Source organism: Rhipicephalus microplus, chromosome 1 (assembly GCF_043290135.1).
Source record: "Rhipicephalus microplus isolate Deutch F79 chromosome 1, USDA_Rmic, whole genome shotgun sequence".
Lineage (NCBI taxonomy): Eukaryota > Metazoa > Arthropoda > Arachnida > Ixodida > Ixodidae > Rhipicephalus > Rhipicephalus microplus.
The window spans coordinates 110,597,016-110,616,679 of NC_134700.1; the positions used below are offsets into that span (position 1 = coordinate 110,597,016).

A 19,664-nucleotide genomic window follows, 5' to 3' on the forward strand; every position below is an offset into this window, starting at 1 on the left:
GGCACCTCTGTCATGTCTAAGTACAGCAACTCTACGTCGTGGTGAAAATAAATTGCCGCATATAAAGTTGCTACACAAGATCGACGTTTTATTATTTAACTTCAGGGCCCTGCATAGGGTGCGTGTCAGCCTCGCATGAGAGAAGCCCGCCGTTGGCTCGATATCCAAACCCCAGTACCGCTCAATCAGACGGCCTTCCGGTCGCGTTATCCTGCCGTGATCGAGTTTCTGCTGATTGCGCGTTGTAGCGTTTACGAAAAGGAAACCGCGGGTTAACGCGCGCGTGCAAATAGCGGCCCGCTGCTGCATCGCGGAGTACAGTTCACCGACGCCGGACAGCGCAGCATAATAGTCGTCGTTGGCGACCTCTCTTCGTCAACATCTTTTTTTTTTTCCTTTTCTTTTGCGAGCACGTGTGTTCCTTACGCTGCAGCTGTTGCGACAACACAGCTCGGCGATCGTTCACACGCACCTCTCAGAGACCAACATTTCTTTTCTTTTTTTTTTTGTATTCGTCCCATCCCCGCGTATCGCCATTCTCCCTCATGGCTCATTTTTGCGAGGGAAGCTGCACTGCCGAGACAAAACGAAAACTCATCTTCTGGCGTCTCCCGTGCGTTTTCAAAGTCCTCATCACTGTCTGTTTATCGTTTTCTTTGCGTTGTCTCGAGTCTCCAGCGGCGATATTCCTTTATATTTCACTCTGTCTTCTGGAATCTTGACGGACTGTCTCGTCTGTGTACGCTGCAGCAGTCGTTTTCTTTTGTTCGTAGAGAGAAGAAAGGCCGACCATTCTCTTCTATACCTCGCATCGCTTCTCGGTCGTCCTTTAGGAAGGCGCAATAATATCGCTCGCTGCCCCGTGGCATCTGAGACACGCAGTGTCAGTGGCAGTGGCAGTTTTGAGCGCTATATGAAGTATAGCGGTTAGGTTTCATCAGGAATAAAAAGAAAAAAGTAGGTGAAAACTGTAAAGATACAGGTAATCTATATATAGGCGTTCACCATGCGTAATCCCCGCATTCGTGCATTTTTCCTGCGTATTTTTTTCCTCTTCTTTTCCGTAACAGTATGCACACCAGTTGGGGCCATGATGGTGTGGTGCGGTGGGCTTTCCATGAAGTGTCTCGCAATTCGGAATAGTTTCCACTGGTCCTGCCAGTGAAATGACGCTGCGAGCAGCAAAGTGGACATATATCGTATATGCTCCTTGTTTCGGGCAATATATTCCACTCCAGAATATTTTCGCGTTTCTTCACAGAGATACCAGCTTGTATCACTATACTGCACTGGTATAGTCAATGTTCTAGAGAGAAAGTCACAGAGCAGAGGACATTCGGTTGTTTCTGTCGAGAGCGAACGCGTCTTCTTGATCTGATAAACTCCTTTCAGCGCCACTCAGAAAACGTGAGCGGCAATCTCGACTATTAAAGCTAATCTCATTCGACTGGCAAACCACCCCTGGTTGTTCTTTGTACTTGAAACCACACCGAGTCACCAAAACTACACTGATTTCCTATCGCCATTTGTATTATATATAGACCCCCACTTCTATCACTTTAAATGGCAATATAACTTTCTTTCCCGAATGCATACGTTGACGCCTCGCTCAGCACACGCGTTTGTCAAAAACAAAAAAAAAAAGCCTGAAATGCTTCATGAGTTGTTTGGTTCAGATGTGTGTTGGCATTGAGGAACCGCGACTGCAAGCGGATTGCCGAGGTGCAACGAATATATATTAGCTTTCTCACAGCAGCAGTTGCTGCTCAAAGAAGTATTTGCGCGTTATTGCTCTAAACAAAAACACTGGTACCGAGAGCCCTTGAAAAAATATCGTGATGCCTGAGAATGCATTGAACATATTTTTATTACCGCTATCTTAAAAAGCACTTTTTTGGTGCGGTAACAAGAGACTGTCTTCGCAGCAACGTGCAAACGGAATGTAACATCACAAGGAGACAGAAACTTACGACCTACTAGCAGCAGCTGGATCAGTCGCACATGGCATAAATAAAGAGCGATCAATTAATTGTCTTCTAGAAGCTACGACAGTGATTTATGAAAGTTACACTATGCAGGATGCTGAGTTGGCCATCCCGCGCTGTGGACTGTGTTGACTCGTCGTGATGATGTCTAAACGAGCACAAGTTTAATATCCAAGAGAAATGTTTTATATGTGTTTTCTAGCTCCGGTGTGTGCTGGTACGCCACAGACATGGTCCTCGTTCGGGAGCGCTTCTTCTGACGAGATCGAGCGCTGTTCCGGCAAACTGTCTCCGCCCCCCCCCCCCCCCCATCCCAGCGCCACCTTCCATGCAGAAGGCGGCAACATGCAGTTCCGGGCAAAGCGTCACCTCCGAGCCACAGTGTCGTTCCGGGGAAAGCTTCACCTTCTCCTCCAAGCACCGGGAACTGGTCTCGTAGAAGAGACCAAAACGTTCTTTAAGGACGTGCCGGCCCCCATGTGTGGAGAGATTTTGCCCCAGCCGACGTTGTCGTGATGGCCGGCTCTGTACGAACTATAACATGCTATAGTGAACGTTCCTTCCTGTGTCTGTTTTCAAAACTGATTGCCTCCCTATTCCGCCTCTGGGTGCAGGCTTCAACGAAGTCCGTTCGACTGCTCGCCGCTTTCGGCTACCGCTACCATCGCAACAAACAGGAAATCCTAACAGTGGTGGCGGCGGTGGCATGCCATCAAACCCCGACTTTATAACAGTGCAGAAGATTAACGCTGCCCACAAATGAAACTAAAACTGCCCGTTCTGCGAGCCTCAAGGTTATGTCAGTATTCCTTTAACCAGTGGCATTGAAGCTCAAAAACACGGTCATTGTGTACAGTGAAATGAAAAGTCATGGGCACAACGCATGAGAAATATCGAGAGAATGAAGGAAAAGCAGGGAAGGCAAGTATAGACTTTGGCCAGCATGACATCCCACAGACACGGTGATAGCAATGGGAGAATAAAGAAAAAGACATAACGCGTGTGTTTAGATAATTTAACAAGCCTGGTGCACCGTACCAATGTAATCGCGTACAATTGAGTTCGTCGTACTGCGTAAGTGTTCGTATGCGCAATGTGAGGTCAGGCTCCCAAGACGAGCACCACGGCCCACGCAAACATATGGTGCCGAAACCCGGGAACAATGACCTCCAGGACAACATGGAGAACAAAGGACAGGGAATCAGGCTGCAGTAACTAACGAAAGGTGAGCGTTGACAACTCCTTTCAAGCTATGGATGCAACGACTGAAAGAGAAACGAACGGCACGTGGGCAGCACAGCTCACGGCTGCTCGAAGAAGCAGGGGCAGTGATAAGGCTATAAGTGACAAAAATCGCAGCGTTCATCCACGTTCCATTCAGTTGGTACGGATGGGGCGTGAATGATTGCATTTTTGGGTTTTATGAACAAAAGGAAAGGAGGTGTTATCACAAGATAATAGTAATAATAATAATAATAATAATAATAATAATAATAATAATAATAATAATAATAATAATAATAATAATAATAATAATAATAATAATAATAAATGTTACGTGTAGTATTGTCCCTGTCGGCTTTATAACGACCAAGTAGCAGCTATGAATAACATTGTGAGCAATTAACGAGCTGCATCCTGGCGTGGATATGGAATAAGATCATTTGTGTACACCAACAAGCATATTTTAGGCTAAGGTTGTTTTCAAAAAATTTGCGCAAAAAAAAAAAGAAAACGTACGCTGAGGGAAAGGGCTGTTATGCCAGCGAGTCCTCGTCAAACGTCCGTGCCTCTGAAAAAGGCAATCTGGGTTAAGGCCAGCCCGCAGTCCGCCTGACGCGAACAACTCAACGGCGTGAACACGCGCGGCGCCTCTCTGGCCCACGTGCAGTGAGTCAGCGGCGCACGTGACAGCGTGCCGGCGTCTTCGTGTCTGGGGGTCTGACGTGGCCCAGCGGCGACCCCATTGGAGGAATCTGCCCTGACGACCAGCGGCGCTTCTGATTGGACATTTTCGTTGGACCCGGTGCAAATAAAGGAAGCCCTGCGGCGCGTCGCGATCGGCGGTCCTATGAGAGAGGAGTCCCCATGTCGGAGAGCCGACATGTGTGTGAGTCGGCGGTATTAGGCGAAAAGCTGACCTATGTGTTAGAGAGGAGAGCTCGGCTCTTCGAGTCTCTGTCGGCCCCAGTGCCGAAATTGTAACGCCTCTGTATATATGCTGTACATAAACCTTATTTAACTCACCGTCGTCTCGTCCGCTCGTCTTATCAGCTCTGCGCAGAAGCAGTCGCGAGCTGAGAAACATACGCTACCAAACGGCTGGTGACCTTCCCGGCGGAGTTGAAAGCAGTGGCGCCTTCGGGACCGTGTTGGCGTCGCCGTCTTTCGCAACAGGGCACGTTCAGCACAAGCAACGCACTTGTGCTGTTTCTTTCTCTCTTCGTGCACGTTTTTTTTTCGCGCAATTTTATGGAAAATGGAATATGCCAAATCACCCAATAGTCCATTATTTCAGGCTATAGCGTATGTCGGTTGGGCACATGTGTTGTTTCCAATGACTGTTCTATGGCACTGCCACTATCTGCTTCGATTGATTATGAAGTACAGGTGGTGCATATGTTTGTCCTGATATTGCTAGGTCTTTGCGTTTTATATCTGAATGATCGACGACAACGTTAGTGAGGAGGAGACCCTTTAACGAATAATGTGTGACTGCTTACTACAATAAGTGATGTAGCAAGCAGGGTTTTGCCTTCAATGTTTATATCCAAGCGCATCACGCAGTAGAGAACAGGTGCTTGTTGTTCTGGTACTCATAAACGCATTTTTCTGAGTTTCCTCTATTCTATTTTCATGGGACGTTTCCAAAAATGTGTACCCTATAAGCGTAGGCTTAATTTGAAGCTGCCAATTTAAAGAAATTTGTGCTAAGAAGAGATCTTGTGCGTCCGGATTGGTTAAGACACATTGATCATGAATCATTGCTATGATGAGTTGATTAGCTTGTGCGTAAGGTAACAGAATGTGAAGATTATTGACGAAGAAAACAACATAAATACTAATTATCCGTGCTAATTAGTTACACTCAAAACAACATTAATAAGTGCACGCTGTTTTTTCTCGGTATTGTTTATTGTTATTTCGGAATTTTGCCCCCATCACGAAACGGTCAAGAACTTACCTGTATTCTGGCGTCTTTGGGACTTCGAAAAATGGCTTTTTATTCATTTCTTTAGATACGAAATCAGGGGCACTGACGTGAAGTATCGTTCTGCTTAACAAAGGTAGGTAAACACAGCTCACTAAACGAAAAACACCATACAGTCAGTCGGCAAACTGCGGTTCGCAATTCCACGGGAGCATTGAGGGACAATAGAGCAGCCCTGCGTAGTTACTCAAAAAGAAACCACGACCTATCGCCTTCCTTCCTTACGTTTTCTACATAACTGGGCACGAACGACAACAGTGGTCAAGCAGGAGCGAACCCCTCTCTTGCGACGGGTACTGGGTTAGATATATACCTGATGTACTTTAAACGGGTATTTATAGTACGCAGAGAGGTACCCCGACTTAGCGCTCGGTGGTCTGCTTCATGCTCTCGGAAGGTGGCCACACCGCTTCCTTTCCCTCCCCCCCAGCTCCGCGTCGGATGCCTTCTTACAAGTTGGAGAAATCAAAAAAGGAAAGCGAGCTTTGAAGAAATCAGTGACGAGTAGAAATTTGTGCTTGTTTGAAATAACCCCTGATCAGTTGTTTCTGTACGTGAAGGCAACTGCAAAGACGCGGAGAACGAACAAGACACAAACAATGCAGTGCTTGCTTTGCTATAACAATTTCGGGCTGGTTGCGCTTCAATCAAAATACCAAATTTGTTCAATTCTCACACTAGTCACGAAAACGCATAAGTGGTGATTAATGTACCATCCACATAACTCATCCATTCCCGTGCGGCCCCTTTCTGAGGTGCTTAACACGCCCCAGTATGGTGCCGTCTTTTTGCCTATGGCGAGTGCGATATCTGGTCGCGAAGTTAGTAAGCAAACCTGGATTGGTGGAGCAAGTAGCATCAGATTGAGAGAAAGGACTCTGTACACACGATGGCTGGCCCTGGCCAGTTCTTGTGCACATCGGTGCTTGTTATTCGATTACAACATTAACGGTAACTTACCAAGACACTGCCAAGTGTGGTTTTGTGCTGCCAACAACAAGCGGCATCATCATCCTAAGCTCAAGCGATGGTACGCCGTGATTGATGCGTAATCAGGTATTTAGGCAGCAAAGCCACCAGTGCCAAACGATGGGGTAAAACCGAAACCCGAAATCAAATGGATCCCCGCGCGCGAGCGCTACGGTAGCAAAAAGAACGCGCGCCCACGGCCGTCGCACTACATCGGCCACTGCTCTTCTGCTATCCGAAAGAAAAGAACAAATGGAAAAATCTGACGTAAAAATAAACAAGTATGGAGGGAGCCCGACGTCGACGCGTTTCATTTCGCGCGAGAAAAAGAGACGCGCCCACTCCCGCGCGATGCCTCGGCGAGCTAGCGGAGCGCACATACGACAGCAGAGCGCGCGCGCTCAGGGAACGCGAGAGTGGGGGAGCGGGGCAAACAGGCGATTCCGCCCGAAGCAGCGGCAGCCCTGCCGCCGCGCTCATTACCATCACGGCGCCGCCGAAACGGGCGAGCCACCCCGGCGAGTGCCGTCGAAAGCGTGCGCGGTCCGCTGAGCAAAACATAAAAAAGTACGGGTGGGAAAAACAAGAAAAGCGAGGCGAGAGCCGACGAGCGGCGCACGCAGCACCCGGCGCGCCGCCGCGACTCCCGAGAGCAGAGACGGCCTGCCACCCGAAAGCAAGAAAAAGAACAGCAAAACGAGCGAAGAGGCGCTGAGCGGCGGCCGCACCGGGTGCCCGCGAAGCCCGACAACCCCGAGAAGCGCGCGTCGTCCGCTGGCGCGCGCGCCCCAGCCTACAAGCAGCCTAGCCTGCGACCCCCACAAACCCTCCTTCTTCACTGCCACAGCTCCGTTCAGCACGCTACTCCCCGCTGCCGCCCGCCCGAGCGACCGCGCCGCCGAAGGAGCGAGCGGCTCCGAGGCGACCAAAGATAAAAACGGTGCGCCCCCACTGCTCCATCCCCCCCGCCTCTTACCGCGCCACCGCCACTCGCCCCTGCTCAATCCGCGAACGCGAAGTAAAAAGGGAAAAATAGAAGGGAGCGACAGCAGAGCCGGAGGGGAGCGCAAGAACAAGTACTACGCGACGCGCGAGCAGAGAAGCGCGGCGGCCGGCAAGCGAATGGTGGGATGTCGGGAAGGAAGGAGGGGAGCGAAAAAGAGCGACGCGGTCCTCACGGCAAGCAAAAAAAAGAAGAAAAGTGAGAAGGAACGGAGGCCCCGAGCAAGCAAGCGGGCACGCACGGCGGCTCGTCGGCGGCTGAAAGAACGGCGGCGGCGGGGCGCGCGCGAGCGCGGACACTCCTTGCGCAGCTCGAGCGGCACTTCTCTCTCTCTCTCCCCGCTCGCTGGCAGCGCTCAGATCTCCGGGGAGGCGACGTGCGTGTGCGCCTTCCTCCTCTCCGGGCGCGTATCACTTTTACCGCCGCCCGTTCCCGGCTCGCCCCGCGCCTCGGCGGCGCACACACAAACCACCAGCTCTGCAGCTCCGGTCATTCGACAGGGAAGACCCCGGCGCGTACGGACGTGGCGACGAGCGCTCCTCTTCTCTCCGGTGTCACGGGCCGCTCGCTCGGCTCTCCGTTCCTTCAGCCGCGCGCGAACTTGTGTTGTGCGCGACGCGTCTCCTGACTACAGGCTGTGCTTCAGTTTTCTTTTTTTTATTATCTGCCCTTGTCATCGGTGTGTGATTACGTTTGGTTCAGTTTTTTTTTCTGTATTTTTTCCCAACAACGCCCGATACCTGGATTAATGAGAGCAACGAGACCCGAAGAAGCGGACCTTCGTCCCCGGCTGCTTTCGAGTCTTCTATGAGAGTCGTCTAGGACAGCTGAAATCCTGTAAGTACTTTTTTTTTCTTTTTTCATTCGCAGACTCAAAACTTCGACAGGAACTCGGATGCCGACGCTTGCGGGGCAACTCTAACGGATGGTCCATTGCGTGCCTCAAATTTTCCCTGTAACGCATGTGTTATATAGCGACAGGAAAGAAAACTTCACAGTATTTCCAGATAGAGGAGTTGACAATAGTTAAAACTTCTTTACGTAGGTGCGCGCGCTCGTAAGCGTTGCGCACAGCGAATATTTAACTTTCAGCCTCACGCACTGTTCAAGATCTAGTCCTGGACGAGTAGTTACAGCTTTGTTGCAGTGACGTTCGAATCGATGAAGAAATTTCGAAGCAGAATGAGTAATCGTTTACGCAGAACTTTGGTGTTCGCGCACCTGCTGTGCAGCGCGTGCTTTCGGTTCTGCGCGGGCGGCTCGGAAGTTTCGCGTACTTCGGAAAAAAAGTTGCTTTGGGGCGTACCGACCGCATGAACGAATTAACGTTTGTAACGATTCATCCAGTGCATTAGTTGTTCGAACGACAATTGCGTTTTTATCGCGCCGATAGCTGCCATTAAACAGGAGGTTGCGGACGAATTCCGTGAACTCCGTGATGAGCTGCGCGCGTTGGTCTCTACAGGTGTGTATAAATTGAATTCAAGGAACATTCCTGCCACTTTGTCGTCCCAGTCATGTTATTTGATAAACGGAGCTTTTAACACGTTAAAAGCCAGTGTTTTTCTCTTCCATACGTGCCGTGCTCGACCTTTCTGTAGCCATGCGCGGTTCGGTGTGGGCGTTCTCAAGCAGGGAGGTTTTTTTAGCGCGCACAAAGACGTGATATATCATAGACCCTTCTTGCAGTTTGAAACTTACAGCATGACGTTCGCGCGAGTTCTTTATTTATGGACTTTTCAGAAAGTGCAAGTGATGGCTGCACGCGTGATATATGTGCGAAGTGAAATTAGGTGCTGCATGATCGTTGTTAAACCGAATGGGAGTTACAACACAATAGTACCAAGTTAGCGCAGAAAGGTTTCACTAAATGCGGATTTAACCGATCCGCGCCGCATTGGCTCCTAGAGCCGCGCCCATGAAGTTCGGCTTGCGTAAAGCGCGCCGACTCCCTCCGTAAAATTGGCTCCGAACGTTGTTTTTGCTCTTCAACTCTGATCAATGAATTGTATCTATGATCTAAGGTGTCTGCTCAACTCGTTCGTAAAGTTTCTTCTCTTAACTATGATGGGTTACCGAAATTTTAACGTTTCTCCGAAACTTCATTTTCCGGAAAGCAGGCTTTCCCGTGGTGCGCGCGTAAGTTGTTGCTTATCGCACTTCGGGTGCCGTTTTCCCACCGAAGTATTTCAGATAGGCTTAGTACATACAGTACAATATAGTTTTTTGTAGGAGCAAACATTTTCCGTCAGCTTCAGTGAATTTTAAGATATTTTTGAATGTAGAGACGTCGGTTTCTCGATGTAAACCTTGCGCTCTGCTCATGACGTTTCGACGGAAGATCCGCTGTAGTACGTGAAGTTTTGCGTTTACGCATAGGCTTAAGCGGCGATTCCCTCCCGCAGCTATGCTAATAAGGGATTACATTTAACTTTCTAGCCCCGAAACACTATATTTCGCAGTTGATAAATTGCGTTCGTGGCAAAAAAAGATAACAAAAAACTGGTGTTGGCCGTTGAGTTCAGGCAAGTAACTAAGCTCTTGTTAAAGCTCTAAAGTAAGATGCTGGAGTAGATAATTTTCATGTTCCAATGACTTCCACATCCTCTAGAGGGACGCCGAGTTTTCGATCTTGCAGCGGTCATGCTCGCGTTGCTTCAAAATTCTGCTGCTGATGGCATACTCAGCGAGAGTCTAGTGACGACGTACGCTTTGCATTTTTTTCATCATCTCATAAAGCCACTTCTTAAGGCACCAGTTTCTGCTGAAAGTTGCTGACTGTAATTATCCGAGACCAGTTCGCGACATTTTCTCGCCTTCAGTCAGGAGGAGCGTGCTATAGGTTCGACACTGGCTGAATGTCACCGGCCGGCCTCTTAAGGGCGTGGCATTTCAGGCTACACACACGCTGATTGTTGGTTTGCGCATTGCCGGGACCTGCGAAGAGAAGCTGAAGTCATTACTGAATGTTCATTGCTGTTTGACTAAATTGTGGCTCTTGAACTTCAGACGTGTGCTCTCGTAACGACTATACTGAATGTTTTCTCGAGTCAGCATAACCCCGCGCACCGTGAGAGGAATTCCCTGCAACTGTTAGAAAAAATAGGGGCGCTAGTTTTTTCAAGTGGCTTGGACAGTTAGCTCCTATAAAGAGAGAGAGACAGAAAATAATTTTAATAGGGAGTTGGAGAGGTTTGTCTGGATTTTCCACCTGACGGGCTACTCCAGTTGCCGGATGATGACAATGATGTGTACAATGATAAACACACAACACATACAGTTACATACACGCATAACAATCACGTAACACGTAAAGTCACTCACATACACTGCACTATTTAAGAATACTGAACGCATTGCTTCATTCGGTGCAATGATTAATTTTGCGCCCGATGTGCCACGGGCGGAACGATTAAAAAGTACGAACACGCACCCTGATCAGTATACGCCGCACATGAATGCAAATTTCGCTTTGCATAATGCGCAACTGCCGAGACACGCGCGTAGGTGGCTATATCGCTGAAACGGGTTCGCCTCGCCACACTATCTGTTCCTGTAGCTGTCACCTTACGAATGCGACAAACTGCGAAGTAGGAGCTGTTGGACTATTGTCTGCGGCGCGCTGAATGTCAAATTCCTGCTATAGGTATTCTAACGTGGATGTTCGCTTTTAACCGGGGAACAACACACACGCGTTCGCAAATCCTTTCCGCGTTCACGTACATCAGCGTGTCGTAGTAATTAATAATCGCACTGACTATAATGCATGGCCAGTCGGTAACGTTTCTTACGCGTTTCAAAAGCGGGTTCCGGATGTTCGTACGCGACAGAGAACACTGGGAATAATCGCCTGGAATACGTGTAAAACTCGCAGCATACACAATACTCGTGCCGATTAGTTTGATGTCATCATACCGGAGGTTTATAAGCATATCTAATCGCGCTCATGCGCTAGAAGCTCCGCGAAGATGTCCTCGTGCACGTAAAGTCGGAAAGTCGCACGTACGCTTTATGGGTTCTTTCTAAGCAGCCTCGCTGTTGAAGAAGCCTTCAATATATGCAGTTTGTTGAACACACATATTTTGTAGACTGCTATTGTAAAAGTGTGAAGTGCGCGCTTATTGTTGGGCTCATGCTGGTAACTCATCTCCCCAAATGTGCCAAACGGGACTTGACTCTCGTTGTGAGCTTTGCGAAGACGATATGACTGGAACATTTGAATTTTATTTAATTGCTAGCATATTGGCGGTATCCACTTACGAAATGTACGACAGCCCCTACACAATGCGCGAAAGCATTGCCAGGATACGGCATCGCAACAAAATATTTAACACGACCGAGGAGCGATAAAGCGAAGCCGAACACTGCCGTCTGTAGAGGTTCATACCTACCATGTCCGTATACTTGATTCCTTCGGTTTGAATACCCTTCTTCTGTAGCCTCTTCTAACGATAAACCTTCAGATCGCAGTACAGTTGGCTTGCTACTTCGTTGAAGGTGTAAACTTATGAACGGCTTCCTTCGCCACGGAAACCAAACCGGTTAGATCCAATGCGAAATGCGTGTACGTAACCAGAGGGAGCGACGAGGCTTACTTTCTTGATATGTCCCGAAAAGTGGGAGCCGCATCTTCTTTCCTCGGTCATTCATTAAGCGATAGCTTACGTACCTCAAGGCAATCTGTGCTAAATACTAACATGCCGCTTGTGTCGTCTATCTGTGATAATTACTAACACACCGCTTGTGTGGTCTATTATGTGAAGCTCAAAAGAAGATGCCCCCAGAGATTCATTAGGGTTAGTGTCCACAAGACGGTCATTTCCTGCTGTCGATTGTCGATCCGCAAGATACTGTCCCGACCGAAAGGCGGTTCGCGCGCATCTAAACAGCGGAGCAGCTCTTTTAGCGGGTGGAATTCTTCCGTTCCATTCGCAAAAAAGGCAACGTGATCTGCGAGATCTTTCAGCCTAACCTCATGCCCCCCTTCCTTCCCCCTCGACTCCCGTGTGAACCGACGGCGCTGAATGCGGCTACAACGGCCGTATGTCTCCTCGTCGAGGCGCGCGCAGAAGAAAGCACGCACCGTCCTATGGGAACAAAAGTAAAACAAGTAAGGAAAAAAACGAGAGAAGTCTGCAGCATCGTCATCTGCGGGCGCGATAGTGGCGTCGTCCGCGGGATGGTTTCGCTGATAAGCCGCGCCGTCGCTTAGTTTTCCGGGACGACCCTCGCGCATCGCTTATCCCGCGGGCTCTGCTTGTGCGCAAACGCTCGCAGTCGGCGCGCAGCCCGGTTGTCCCTTATCGCGTGCGGCCTCTCTCTCTCTCTCTCTCTCTCTCTCTGGATTTCGAAATTCCTGCGACCGCCGAGCGCTGACGGGCTTGCCAAAGTTGTTTATCTTCGCGCCAGCGGTCGAGGAAGCGACGTTCCCGCTCCGCTGATCACGTGGTGGGTCCCTGCAGCGTGCTGCCGTCATCCTATGAGGATAGTCGCGGGGCGCAGGTGCGATTGCGTATCACAGCCGCCGGCTTGAAAAGGGAAAACTGCGAGTGTGACGGTTGAACCGAGTGGACCTAGTCTTGCGTATGAATATGATTACGCAAGTGTGATACGCAGCGTTGACGGTAGTTTCTTTCTCTTATGCTTACGCCCGTTTGCTCTCCGTTTTATGGTTGGTTGACACGTTCAGAACTGCGAGACTCATTTTCTCGCTCTTTCTCATGGATGAAGGAATGAACCCTGTGACACGTTCTACCGGTACAAGCTCGCAGTGCTGGGGATGGTGTACTTCGACGAGCTTGTGCGCACGAGCTTGTTGCGGAGCTACAACTGTATCATGATACTTTAGTTCATGCCCGTTCTCGCCACTAATTTCAGCGATGATTAAAATATACTAAGCGTCCTCTTCATGTAGCCGATTACATAAATTTGGTCGCGCGGTGTCACAATGAAATGTTCGTTTCAGCGGAATGTAGTCAAGTGTGGTAAGTTCGGAATGTAGTAAAGTGGTCAGCACTTGTCACAGGTGTAGAGAACGGGCGATCAGAGGTCGGTCCTTCTTTCGAGCCGCTGGCTAAGAGCCGAGGACTTCGAGTGTTTAGTTGAGGTATATACTTGTGGCGTTGGCTTGCAGGATTTGGACTTACCGCGTACCCCGATTTTCCCACACTAGAAATGCGCGCCTGGGCCTGCTTTCGTCTTCGCGTTGGTACGGTGCCGCTTATTATTTCGCGGAACGCTTGAGTAGCCCACTAATCTGAAAGCAGAAGATATTGCGCTCGCTGCGGCGGATAAGGAAAGAATAGAACTCGGCTGAGAGTATCGGCTTTACAAAAAAAAAAAAAGCAATACACCCTCTGGGGCTTTTGCGGCGCTGCGCCGCTCGCGGAGCTTCGTGCGTGCCGGGCGCTTTGATAAAGAGTGCCGCCTTGGCTCACGTGGCAGCGACGGCGCCACGTCGATAGCAAGCGCGGGGCGTGCGTCGCGTTCGGTCGCGCCCGTATCAGCGGCGTCGAGGCTGTCCTCCCTGCGTCTCGGGCGTCTGTTTACCGAGCTTCCGGCCTCGCGGCCGCGTTGCTGTCGTCTCGCCTCGATGGAAGCGGGCTGTCCAAAGGTCGCAGCCGCCGGCGCGGAAATTGCACCTCCTCCCGTCCCACGTTCTTTCCCCCACTCCCGCGGTCCCCCCCGCCACTCCGGGTCTGTGCGCGTCTCGATAGAACGGTGCAGCGTAGGGGAAGCTAAACCACTCGTATAGCAAATTGGGACACGCGTTCGCAGGTGTGATTGGTAGAGGGGCGACATTATTTTTTATTTCGTGGGTAAGCACTGCCCTCTTGCGCCTTCACACATACTATGAACCAGGAACAAGTTCACGAAACCACCTTGCATTCTCATAGCTATACGTTTTGTTGTGACACATACAAAGAGGCAATGTCATCTCCCGGGAGAGAGGCCCTCAAACGCGTCCGAAAAAAATGAACCGACTCCGTCATTTTCAGCTGTGTATACGCTCCCTTAATAGTCTTATTAGAGTCTGCATAAACGGCAGTCCGTAAACTCGTTGGGTCGACAAATTCGCGAATCGCCGTCTATACGATGACGAAAGAACGGCTGTGAGTCTCGAACTGATTTAGTACATATACGGATGCGCGCAGGCTTCCGCTGCGCTGCGGGCAACTGGAGAAACGGCAAGTGCCGCGCCTCTCGCGCAGCCCTCGTTCCCCGCAGCCTCTTCCTTGGACAGGCTTGACAGTGGCTAGCTTCTCTGGCTTCGTGCCCCCTGTTGCTCTCTCTCGATCTTTTGGGTGTTGTCTTTGTGGTGCGGTCGCTGTTCGATTGTATACCGTGCCTGCGGTGGCGGCGTCACGCGCCCCAGCGCTGGTAATTACTCTGATGCAGGCTGGCTGCGCGGCCCGATATATCCGCGCCTGTCGCGCCACCTGTACACCCCTGCTCGCTCTTCATTCGCTATAACGTGTGTGCCGGATATAGCGAAGTGCGAACGAAGCTGCTTTAGTAGACGAGAGTAGTCATTTCAGCGGCATAATACTGGCGAAACTAGCCGTCTAGTTATTTGAAAATCGTAACAACTTTGATACAGTGTGATTTGACGTGCACGGAGATGTATGCTTGTTCTTCTTTGTCCGTGTTCAACGTTACCGAAAAGATTACGGTGACCAATCACTTGTCCGTGGAACAAGAACATCGGATCTGTTAGTCTTACATAGGCTTTGCCGTTCCTACGGAGGGGAATCTCGTCGTGTAGCACGCTGACTTGAGTGCGCCGCGAATTGTGGGGAACTTTCGTTTAAATGTACGACCTTCGGAACTCGCAACTGTTTTCCGATTATTTAGCTTGACCTGGCTTTTTATGCTTTGCCTGCATTGCCATAATCGAGATTCATATGAAGCTAGCTTTCAAGGTTTTCACGAATATAGCGTTGATGGTACCTGGTAAACGTTACGTTGTGTATGTCTTGCCCAAGTCGCTTCGTGGAATCCAACACTTCCTAGACAGTTATAGCTAGAATTTTTATTTCACTTGCAAAACAGCCGTCTTGCATCTACGTTAGTGCTCCTGGGGCAGAACAATGTGTCGTTGTCTCGGGGTGTTAGTAGCTGAAAAAAAAAGAAAAATGGCAAATAATGATGGCCACGCACGCTAGCTACTTCATCTGGAGGCTGATCGCTATTTAACGACATCCGAACCGTCCTGTCCATAGTACACCACCGTGCTTATACTCTTAGACCAAGTCTGCCTCGCTGGATGTGGGCTATATTGTCAAGAAAGGATGCAAGCATCGGCGGACTAGAATGCATGCTTCCGTTCCGGTTGGTGCTCATAATTCCGTTTGCCTACTTGTGTGGGTGACTGGTTTACAGCTCCAACTTGCACATGCTGCGCAATTACTGCAATTGGAGCCGTATTGTAATGCACGTCGCCTGATACTGCCACACGATAAGGCTTCATGGCCCCAAGAAACAACCTCGCTACGGGCCAGAGCTGTTGCGCGTTGAACCACTGATGTCACTCGCCGGGGCAATTGTTCATTGGGCGGCGCCGGCCGACAGACACGGACTTCGGTGCGATTGCTGCGAGGTGTGGTTGCGGTGGCCGCTTCGCTCGCTGGTGAGTGGTGGACAGTCCATATATACCACGTGATCTGCTCGCGACCCGATTTGGTGCGTTCAATTGTAAGCGACACCTTCCGCGGGCTGGTTGGTTGCTCAAGCGTATCGCCGTCGCTTTCGGCGACCGGACGTGAGCGATTCTGGCACATAGAAAGATTCGCCACCCTTCAGTTAATCACGCGCGATGAGCGTCAACCGTTCCACTTTATGTATCGGAAAAACACACCGACGTTGCAGACGCAGGAGGCTGTGTGTTCTAATTTGGTTTTGCGTTGCAGTCGCGTTCCGTCTGAAAGCGCGCCGGGTACAAACTAAATGTATCCTTTGTACACTTGCAGGCAGGGAACAATGAGACTTTACTCAAGTCTCAAATTTGAATACGTATGGCAAACGCCACTCGTGATCACTGTATCGCACGATTTCGTATTGATCATTGTTTTAATCCTTATGTGCACTCCGACTTCGTCGTGATATTAGAAAGATATTAGACAGATTAGACAGCCCATTGCGAATGGCTGGCAGGCTGCATCCTTACTGCTGCGGACGCGCGACTAAACCTGTCTATTGTTGCGTGCACCGACGATCACGAGAGAGTAGCACATTTTCAGTGAGATAACCCTAACTTGTTTAACGTTCAATTAGCCGGGAATTGACGCGTATCTTGCAAATTGCTTTCGAAACGCGCGGCACGTCTGTATTTCGGGACAAACATAAGCGCAGCGCTTGAAGAAGCCATGCTTGTGTCGGCGCATGGTACAGAACGAAGTCGCTCTTTCTGTCGGCGCGACGACCGAGAGAAAGGGGCAGCGGAGACGGGGCCGCGTAGACGAACCGCCGCCGTACAACTAGTCGAGGGGGACGCGTGGCTTGCTTTGCATCTCTTTGCATTCGACGGTCGGAGAGGGGTGCCCTCGCGCCTTCTCGGCGGCGGCGCGAAAGGCAGCAGACAAGCGGCGATCGCTGCGGCGGGGCCAGTGACCTTTCGCGCCTGCGGTGCGCTGCTGGCGGCACGAAAAAACAAAACAACAACAACAAACAAACCCGAGGACGACCCCGACACTCGGCGACGCCGCATCTGACGTAGACCGCGTTTTCTAGGCCTTGTTATTGTGCCCGAGGGGAAGACAAAAAAAAAAAAAAACGCTGTACTCCGCAAGCGGATCGCATTTCAAGCTCGCGAACTACTCGTAGGCTCAGTCATCACGCTTCTCAAATAGCTGAACGTAAGAATTTAGTAGTGGAGACAGACAAGCTGTGGACGCACGCAGCCTTGGAGTTTTTATTAGATTTATTCGAGGCGAGATTGTTAAAAATTGCTTCTCTGCAACCTATTTTCTCCCCTTCGTCCCTTCCCCAGCGCAGGGTAGCAAACCGAATGTGCGTCTGGTTAACCTCCCTGCATTTGCTTGCATCTTTATCTCTCTCCACTCTCGGGAGATACGACGAAGGTCTGAGTAATCTTCTGACTAGGTCGTGCCACCCTGACAGCAAAGCAGAAGAAACACACTTCGCGAAAGCTAGGCACGGGAAGCCGCTTGCGGGTAAGCACGGAGCAGGCGTCACGTGGGGTCTACACCGACCATCTATATTGCTTGCCATACCTCGTAATACCTTTGTCACAGAACGAGCGCTACACAAGAGCGCGCCGCCAAATACTTGCGACAACGGGCTGCAGAAATGCCGCGAGGTAAAAAGAAAAAAAAAGAAAGCAAACATCCAGGGCTCCCGGGCGCGCGCTCTCCCCGCAGAAGCACGGCTTCGCAGACGAACCTCCTCACCCCACATCGGCGGCCCAGCAAGCCCGCGATTTTTCCAGAAAGAAGTGGGCGGGGCCATACCGAGTTGACTCACCGGCCGGAGAGGGCATTCCAACTGTCTCGCCCTCTTCCCAGCTTTCGCCGCGTATCGCGCCGGCGAAATGACCAGAAATTTCTGGAAAGTCGCGCGCAAGGGTATTTAACCGAGCAGCCGAGACGAGAAATCAGGAGGTGACGGAAGTTAACGCCAGAGCGCGTAGGGATTCCGCCGTGGAGTCGGCGAAGGTTCTGCCCGTAGTGACAGAACAGGAGGTGACGGAAGTTAACGCCAGAGCGCGTAGGAATTCCGCCGTGTAGTCGGCGAAGGTTCTGCCCGTAGTGACAGAACAGGAGGAGACGGAAGTGAGCGCCAGAGTGCGTAGAGAGTCCGCCGTGTAGTCGGCGAAGTTTGTGGTCCGTAGGGACGGCTCGAGCTACAGGCAAGAGCGTGGGTTTACCGCTATTGAGCGAGGACGCGTGGCAACAGCTGCGTGTGTGAAGCCGACGTGTTCGGGCGAAGAATTTGAAGTTTGAAGAGTGGCCAATTGAAGACGGGAGGTTTCCTGGAAGAGAAACTTCAGAGAGCTGCGGAACGACAACAACGCTGGACTTTGAGTGAGTGATTCTCGGAAGAGTATCATTCAGACTTTTGTTCCAAGGACTTTGGACTGAATAGGTTTTCTATCTCTTTAGTCCTTAAGTGTCTTGGTTGTTCAATGCATGTGACTGCATCGTAGTGCGTATTGTTGTCTGTGTCCGTTGTTTCAAGTGTGGTTGATTGTACTGTGTAGTACGTTGTCTGTTTGGTGACGTATTGTATGTAACTATTGTGGAGTGTGCATACGTGTGTATTGTTTTTGATCTGCCGTTAATGAGAATATAATTTTGTTTGTTTATCATCTCTCGGCTCTGTCTTGTTCTTTGGGCCACAGCCGGCGTCCGCTGGCGCACCAATAAGGACCACTTCTAAATTGTCCACGCTTTCGTGGTGCGGTTCGGGGGGCCGATACTTCGGCTCTTGGAATTAGCCCGGCGATCGCCTCCCTAATAAACGGGACAGGTGTGACAATTAATCTGGCGTCCGCGACAGGACCTTTTGGTGCACAGTGTGTCCAAAGTAGTGAGAAAGAGCCTCGAGTTGTTGATAGTGCTATCGGAACGATTTTGTGTGTTGTTCAGTGTTCTCGTTAACGAGTGCAGGGGAGTGTTCCGATAGACTGATTTAGGCAGATACTTTTTGCACGCGGCAAGGTTTCATTTGCGAGTTGCGAGACACAATGGATCTCGAAAAGTTAGTTGCGCTTGGTGAGAAGATGGGTCTTTCCGGCGCCGAACTACGGAAATGGGTAAGCCAGAAGGAGAAAGAGGCGGTGGAGAGAGAAAGGTTGGCAGCTGAGAAAGCCAAGGAAGAAAAAACAGCTGAGTTGGAACGAGAGAGGTTGGCGGTCGAAAGAGCCAAAGCGGAAAAAGAAGCTGAGTTGGAGAGAGAGAGGTTGGCGGCAGAGAGGGCCAAGGAAGAAAAGGCAGCTGAGTTGGAGAGAGAAAGGCTGGCCGCTGAAAGGGCGAGAGAAGAAAGAGAAGCAAAGGAGCGACAGCTGAAAGAAGAAAGAGAGGCAAAAGAGCGACAGCTGAAGGAAGAAAGAGAGCAGCAATTGAAGTTGGAGCTGGAGAGAGAGAAGTTGGCAGCCGAAAGGGCGAGAGAAGAAAGAGAAGCGGAGATGGCTGAAAGGGAACGGCAGCGGCAGCACGAAATTGAACTCGAGCGGCTCCGTTTGCAACAGCGAAACGAAACTCCCGTCCAAGCTAGAGTTGAAAGCAGCGAACGGGAAGATCACGGCTTCCGCTTGAACCCAAGCAAGCTGCTCGTAGCGTTTGATGAAAGGAAGGACGACCTTGACGCGTACCTTCACCGATTCGAGACGATTGCGAAGAGCCAGAATTGGCCGGAACATCAATGGGCAACTGCTTTGAGTACTTGCTTGAGTGGTGAAGCGCTCAGTGTGTACGGCAGGCTGACGCCGACCGATGCAGCCAACTATGCAAAGGTGAAAGCTGCTTTGCTGAAGCGA

General features: G+C 50.4%; 1 protein-coding gene across 1 annotated transcript in view; it reads left to right on the plus strand.

Annotated features, from left to right (window-relative positions):
- Positions 1-7,784: 7,784 nt before the first annotated feature.
- The window catches only part of LOC119178306 (uncharacterized), a 65,233-nt gene continuing 53,353 nt past the window's right edge, over positions 7,785-19,664 (plus strand). Inside the window, exon 1 of the mRNA XM_037429498.2 lies at positions 7,785-8,005. The gene's annotated coding sequence lies outside the window, so the exon portion shown is untranslated. The remainder of the gene's footprint in view (positions 8,006-19,664) is intronic.